The sequence below is a fragment of the Microcebus murinus genome, chromosome X (genome assembly GCF_040939455.1).
Source record: "Microcebus murinus isolate Inina chromosome X, M.murinus_Inina_mat1.0, whole genome shotgun sequence".
NCBI lineage: Eukaryota > Metazoa > Chordata > Mammalia > Primates > Cheirogaleidae > Microcebus > Microcebus murinus.
The window spans coordinates 110,013,035-110,021,083 of record NC_134136.1 but is presented as its reverse complement, the minus strand read 5'-3'; the positions used below and the strand labels follow the sequence as shown (position 1 = coordinate 110,021,083).

Genomic DNA, 8,049 nt, shown 5'->3' with positions numbered 1-8,049 from the left:
GGGAGCAGTGAAGCATGAAGCCAGAGGAGGAAGCAGGGTGGGTGTGAGGGGACGAAGTGCAAAATAGAGCAAAGACTTTGCCAGACTTACCTGTTGCCAAGGAAACTGGCTTTTGAAGGTTTTCTAAAGGTTGAAATAGTTTAGGTGACTAAAGAGCACTCTTTGAGTGATTTTGCTATTTTTTTTCCCATCAAAAGCCTATTTATTCTTCAGTAGATTTGGTGATATTTAGACATGACTAATGTGTCCTTTCTTATATTCCATGCCAGGGAAAAACATATGCCTTTGCCACTTACTAACTGTGTGATCTGAACTAAGTTACCCAACCTTCTCTAACCCCCAGGTTGCTGTGCTTTAAAATGAGTCTGATGAGTAATTAACTCATATTTATTGCAAAGGTTAACTAAGATGATAAACAAAAAAACATTTGGCATATGCCTCACACAGCGTAACCACTCAATACATTTTTTCCCATTATTTTCAATAGAAAAACCATTAATACAAAATTACATTTCTCAGCCTTCAAACTTGAGCCTTATGTAGATTTTATAGAATAGTAGAAAATTAGGGAAAAAATTCTGACTTTAAAAAATAACTTTTTTACTAAGAAATTTTTGTTTTACTGATTTAAAAAATATTTCTGTCTTTACAAAAATAACAAAATGTTTAGCAGAAAAAAATCTTCATTTGCCAAAATAAAACCTTGTACTATTAAAAAACTTAATAGTTATATTAGCTATATTTACAATTCCTATTAGATTTTTCCCTAAATCTCTTCAGATACACTGAAAATCTCCTTTAATTAAATTATTCTGTATCTTAAAGAGGAGATTTACTTTCTCTTATTACAATTATTTGTTACACATAAGCCTTTGAAAAATCATTCCAGAATTTTCCTATGACTGGCAAAGTCAAACACCATAGCCAAGCTTTTATTTATTTCTGTTTCCTTTTGGAAAAGGTTCTCTTAGACTGAGCAGAATATAGGGAGCAAAGTCATCATATTTACATTACTGTGAAGAAAAATTAACAGTCATTTATCAGAAACATTTTTTTTCCTTGTAATCATTATCTGCCATGTTTGGTTTGAAGGTTCATTGCAGACAGGTTTCTGGGCTTAATGTTATTCTTTATAACAGCTGTACAAGAAGCAGACTGCTTGTCTCTTTCACAATATTTAATAACACCAAAAGTAAAGGTCCAATTAAAACAAAGGCAATTGTTTAGAGATAAAATTAAAATGAAATTGTCAAGAAAAAGCTTTTCATTGGAAAAAAGTCATGTATAAATTAGTGGCATAATTCTATGATATTCTTTAAAAATTTCTTTCAATTAAAACATAAGCTGCTAAATAGACCTATAATTGCTTCCATAGTTCTCTTCATCCATTTATTTTCTTTAACCTTTTGCACTCACTTGCTTTTTTCTTGATTCCTTTATTCTACTCAGGATTTAATTTTTTAAATACCCCAGATTTTACAAAGCATGGCAGTAGAATAAAAAACTGGAGTTTCTTTTCATACAAACTTATTTGGTTTTTTTTTATATTTCAAATTATTGATACATTCAAAGAGTAATTTTAATCTTTATAATTTTTGCTAACCGTGTCGAGTCACACCCGACATCCGAGTGCAAAGGGTTAAAGATAAATGCTTAATTTATTTTCTTGTATAGGTTTACAATATATGGTCTTATTATTCTTATATAGGGCTTTTGAATTGTTCTACAAAGGATTACCCAATTTCTATTTATTAGGGATGCTAAAAATGCAATACAGATTAAACAGATGTGTTGGAGATAGGAATCGATGACTAATTGTATGCTGAGTGTATGAATAAAGAATAGGGATGTGTACATTTAATTCTTACAAGTATATCATAATGTTTGAGACATTTAATAATATTCCTTATTATTAAGTCCATGCATCTTATGTGACATATGTAGGTTTATCCAAAGTGAAATTATGAAAATATATCATCACATATTATTTAAAGATTATGATACAATTTACCAACTAAAAGACTTGGTTATGAATCTCTCATCTAAAGATGAGGGTTCCAAGTCTGTTTCATTGTTAAATTTCCGTATGTGTGGGTCTTTTCCCCCTTTGAACTGCATTACCTACTAACTACATCTCTCATTTGTCATTTTTCACTCATTTCCCTGCATGGCTGCTTTTCTTTTTAAAATTTGTATCAGTATGCTTCTTAAACACAAGTCCCATCCTTGCTGCTGCAGCTGATGATAATTGAGCCAACAGAAAATCATTTATTCTCTTTACTTTCTAACAGAAGATATCACCATTTGCAAATAAATAGCTTGCACTTGCCTGCTGGGTCCTAGAGATCCAACAAGAAGCAGGAATTGAATTTGCTGCTTTAGGTTTGGTTTATTTATTTATTACCAAATAATTTTATTTCAATATTCATAAATGAGTTTCAAAATTGAGAGACTTTTCCTCCAGAGCAGACGTTTTAAAAAAGGCATTTTTTTAAAAAATAATTTTCTCAGTATCTTGTTTTTTTTCATTTTTTTCCCAAAAATTTTATTGGGGGAAAACTACAAAACATTTACAGTACAATGTTAACAGTCATAATTTGTAGTGAACTGGTTCCCCAAAATATATTACAACTTAAGTTGACTCCTCTTGTTACATACTCTGTCAAAGTAGAGTACATACATAGTGCTCCAACTGTACCTTTGTACAAACAAACTAAAGCTACTGCTCATTCATCCACTGTCCAGGAAAGCTTGGGAAACATTCCTGCCTTTCTATATGGAAAAAAAAATAGCACAAGTTTGGGAATTTTCTGTAATTAAACAAGGCATATTCATGTACTACATACCATTTCAGCGCTAAGAGGTGGCCTCTTCACTTTATATTTATATAAAAAAAAGTGGTAAAAATCTTTTCCTTATGTGCAGTTGAACCCATCCTACATTCACATTTTCTCAAGCACTGATAAACAAAATACTTATTTGGTTGAGGAAGATTTAAGGCAAGTTCAGGCCCTTCCAAAGGCATTGAGAGACTAACCCCCCTCATTATTGCTACATGTCTTGATACTCAAGAGTATATCACTGTAGAACTGGTGGAATAAGCAAACATTTTTTGCTAGTTTATAAAGTTGGAATTAGAAAAGTATGCCACATTTAAGCGTGACTACAAAGTATGTGGTCATTTTTCCCTTTAAAGTTGGATGGGCTACAACCATTATACATCCTAAGAAAGCTCATAAGATGTTCCTCAAACTATTTCCACAGCATCAAGATAGATTTCTGTAAAGAAATCATGCAATCTTTCAAAATTTACGTAAACAAGGAAAGAAATTAATGAAATAAATATTAAAATCTCTTAAATTAAGAACTTTTTACTCATTTACAATAAAATAACCAAGTGAAGTTACAAAAGGCATATATTAATGTGAAAAGAACATACACTCCACATTTTGCCGATTAATAATGGCTATCATAATTTAACATAATAAAAGAATATATATCTATTGTTTTCATCATACTTGATAAATACAGTATGAACAATTTTCAATGTATACTTTTCACAAGATAATAAATAAGTTAAATTGTTTTCATATTGAGTTGTGGTGCAGTGGTGCAAATCAACTCAAAATAGCTAAAAATTCAGCAGTTACTTCCCAACAATTACAAACTAAGCTTTGCCCAAGGCTTCCAGAGAGCAGTCAAAATGGTTTTAAAGTAAACATCCACGAAGTGGTGGCAATGAAACCAGTAACCAGTATGAAACTTTGGAACGCAAGAGTTCTTTTTTCCCCAGACATATATAACTTTTTTAAAAAAACAAACAAACAAACAAACAAAAAACCCAACCCTATGGGGCTGAGGGCTACTATCAAGGCATATTCTTGGCAGAAATATTGGATTCTAAAGCTTATAGGTTTAGCAAAGTGTTGGTTGGCTGGTTTGTTTACAGTGGTCTGAGAAACAATTAGGAACTTTTTTCAAGATAAGAGTGCCCACATTTGTAACTAACGCTTTTCAAGTGAAGAGATGGAATGGTGGTTGGTAGCTACTGGTGCTGGGTTGATTTTTTCCTGAAGTCCCAAACTCATCTAGACCTAAAAAAGTTTGTTTGGTTTTCTGTTCTGTTTGCATCACAATTGCCTTGTTGTGAATATTTTGTTCACCAACACAAAAAGTTTCTTGGCTTTCTTTTTTGCTCAACAAGAATGAAACTTCGTAAATACCAAAAAACAAAACAAAACAAAACAAAACAAAACAAGAAAACAAGAGGAAGGGGAAAAAGTAGGGGTGGGGCCCCTTCCAGGACAGAGTTCGAGTCCAAGTGCTCCGTCAGGTCTGCAGTCTGCCTGCGGCCTATGTAAACCCCGTGCCCCCAGCAGGGGCGAGATGGCGAATGGCATCCTCCAACACCCCCAAAACGGCCTTCCCTTCCTTCCTCCTCACTGGCGCCCTCTTGCCTCAGTCGTCGGAGATGGACAGGCGGCTGAAGATGGGCAGCCGGCGGCCAGGGTCGAGGCTGGGGGACTCGGAACTGCTCAGGTAGATACCGCGGTCCGACAGCGAGTCCGGGGGACTGGGGAGCGCGTCGAACACGGGCGACTCGGACAGGCGGCGCGGCAGCTGGAAGCTGAAGGGCAGCGAGGGCAGCGCGACGGCACCAGCGGACAGGGGCGCGCTGGGCGGCGCCGGGGGCTGCGCCGGGGGCGCCAGGCCCTGCTGCTGCTGCTGGCTGCGGTAGTAGGCGGCGGCGGCGGCCACTGCCGCGAAGTTGTGGGTTTGCATGGCGAGCGGCGTGAGGAGGCTGCTCAGCTCCGGGCTGAAGGCTAAGGCGTTGTTGGCGCAGGAGGCCGACGAGCAAGCGGCACACAGGGCGCCAGGTGCCAGCAGGTCCTCGGCGCCCCCAGTGCCGTAGAGCAGCGCGGCCGCAGCTGCTGCCGCAGCCGCGGAGGCGCAGCACGTCGGGGCGCCCGAGGGCGTGGAGTTCGCAGAGGCCGAAGAGCAGGAGGTGGAGGCCGAAAAGCTGGAGGGCAGACGCAACGTGGGGCTGTCAAGCAGCAGCGGCGACTCTAGGCCCCCCAGAGGCTGGTGGTAGTCCGACGGTAAGCCTGAGAAGCTGAGGCTGTGGTGCAGCTTGGGCCGGGGCTCCCGAGGGAAGCCTAGGTGCAGGGAGTCGTCGTCGTGCGTGCTGGTGCTGAAAGTGCGCAGGTCCCCGGAGGCGCCGCCCGACGGTGCGGGCCGCCATTCGTGGGTGTTGTGGATGAAGTGGCAGCGCGGCCCATAGGGGCAGAAGCCGATGGTGTGGAAGGTTCGGCACAGCTCCGTCTTGTACTTCCTGTGCCGAGTCACGCTGCGTAGCTCGTGGAAGCCGTGAGCGAACTGGCACTTCTCGCCATACTTGCACATGCCGCTCTCCTCGAAGGGCCGGCACAGCTCGGTCTTGTAGCGCGTGGGGTTGATCTGGGAGCCGCTGCCTGCCTTCTGCTGCTGCTGCAGGTGCAGAAGGTACTGGCTGTGCTCACCGTTCTCGATGAAGGATCGGTTCCAGAATTTGTTCTCCTTGTTGAGCAGGACTGTGCCGCTGACCCCCGACGGCTCCTTGAGGTTGCTGTAGGAGACCAGGCCGCCAGCCGCCACGCTGCCGCAGCTGCTGCCGTTAGCGGCGCCCGGGAACTTGGGCGAGCAGCTGCCGGGGCTGGGCGCCGGGTAGGCGAGCGCGTGCAGGTTGCTGGCCGAGTGCCGTCTCAGGAAGCCCGGCGCGAAGCCGGAGCTGGAGCCAGTGGCCACGGGCATACCCACCGCCTTGTCCAGCATGTTGTTCAGATTGAGGTTGGCCAGGGATTTCTCCGTCTTGCACAAGAAGTCGATATCGTAGAGGGCGGACAGAAGTGTGGTCGACATGTTTCTGGGTCCCGAAATAGTCGGAGTTGCAGGCAGGGAGGTCGGGAGGAGCCCTCGGGGCGCAGCAGCCAGGCTCAACGAATAATGGGCGAGGGGCGGGGAGACCAAAAGTTTGCAGGGCGGCGATCAAAGAGGGAGAGGGAAGCGGCTCCGACTGGCTAGAGGGTGGGAGTGGGGGGAGAGGAGAGAGAAGCAAAGAGGGCTGCTCTATACCCCCGGGTGTGCGGCCCGCCCTCACCCCTGCCCCCCAGCGGAGCCCACGGCAGCTCGCAGACTGCTGGAACTCCAGTATCTTGTTTTAAATGCATCGTATTCTTTTAAACTTCTATTATCCAGTGGTCCTTCGAAAGCCTTTTAATCTTTTGGAAGATTGCCCACAGACTAATTATTTTAAATTCTTGTTCTTTCTAGAGTTTTGTGTCCTCCATATTTTCAAGAATGGATATATACAGATATAAATTTGTATATATACACACACATAGAGTAGGCATATATCTATTATAGTGATGTACTTTAATTATTTGCATTTAAATTACTCTGCTTTATCCCACAAAAGCCAGATGGCAAATGAAGAAAACACTTGAAAGCACTGAGAAATATTAGGCCAATAACTGTCTTCACATGAACTGAGTAGGAAAGAAGAAAAAAAAACACTTAAGACTACTAATGAACAAATGTGCTAATATAGTAATTAATATATTCATTTTCTTATTTTGCTAATTATTCCATCAAAAAAACCCTTCAATAACCTTGGACAGAGGAAAAAAATAATATAATTTTAAAATGAAAGCATCCTGCTATTTCCATGTTTTATAATTTTTCAGTATTTGTTGATTATTTATATTAATAAATGGCCATAGCATATTTAAATACACTGATGAAATAATTTCACTTCTCAGAATCAATCTTAAGAAAATTTTTCAAACATAAGCCATATAGGTTAAGAAAGTTTTGTTGGTGGTGCTGTTATGGTCAGGACCTTGTCTCATCATATTATTATATGGAAAAGCTAATTTTTCCATTTGTATTATAATTGGCCAATTTTTGGACATATGTATGACTTGTATTAACTTTTCAATTTATCCTGTAGGTTTCTTAGATTGATATAGTATCTGCTCATAATGATAAATATTTCTCCTTTTCTTCTTATTTTTAACAACTACATTATAGCATATTCAAAATACTATAGACATAATTATACAAATTGATGAGTTTGGACATATGCATACACCCATGAAACCATCATGAAAAGCAAACTAATAAACATATCCATCATTCTCAATAAGTTTCTTGTGCCCATTTTTATCTTTTTGTTTGTTATGTGGTAAAAACACACTATGAGATCTACTCAACAAATTTTTAAGTGTACAATACAATATTAACTATAGGCACTGTGTTGTACAATAGATCCCTAGAACTTATTCATCTTACATAACTGAAACTTTATACCCTTTGAACAACTCCCCATTTCCCCTGCCCCCCCATTCCCTGACAGGAACCACTATTCTACTCTCTGATTCTATGAGTTAGACTTTTTTAGATTCTACTTTTAAGTGACATCATTCGGTACTTGTCTTTCTGTGTCTGGCGTATTTCACTTAGCATAATGTCCTACAGATTTATCCATATTGTCACATATGGCAGGATCTCCTTTTTAAGGTTTAAAAATAATCCATTATGTATATACATGCACACACACACATGTACCATATATTCTTTATCCATTCATCCCTTGATAGATATTTTGGTTGTTTCTATATCTTGGCTATTGTGAATAATGCTGCAATGCACGTGGGAGTACAGATATCTCTTTGAGATCTTGATTTTGATTCTTTACAAAATATACCGAGAAGCAGGATTGCTGGATCATATAGTAGTTCTATTTTTAATTTTTTGAGAAATTTCCATAGTGTTTTCCATAGCAGTTGCACCACTTTACATTCCCCCAACAGTGTACAAAAGTTCCAACTTTTCCAAATTCTGGCCAAGACTTGTTATCTTTTGTTTTATTCATTAGTTTGTTTCTTCTTTGATAATAGCCATCTTAATGTGTAAAGTGATATCTCATTGTGGTTTTGATTTGAATTTCCCTGATGACTAGTGATGCTGAGTACCCTTTCATGTACCTGGTGGCCATTTGTATATTTTCAT

The 8,049-nt window shown here is 39.8% G+C and overlaps 1 pseudogene; it reads right to left on the bottom strand.

Moving 5' to 3' along the window:
- Positions 1–4,424: 4,424 nt before the first annotated feature.
- Positions 4,425–5,933, bottom strand: LOC105867109 (mRNA decay activator protein ZFP36L2 pseudogene; annotated as a pseudogene).
- Positions 5,934–8,049: the final 2,116 nt, after the last annotated feature.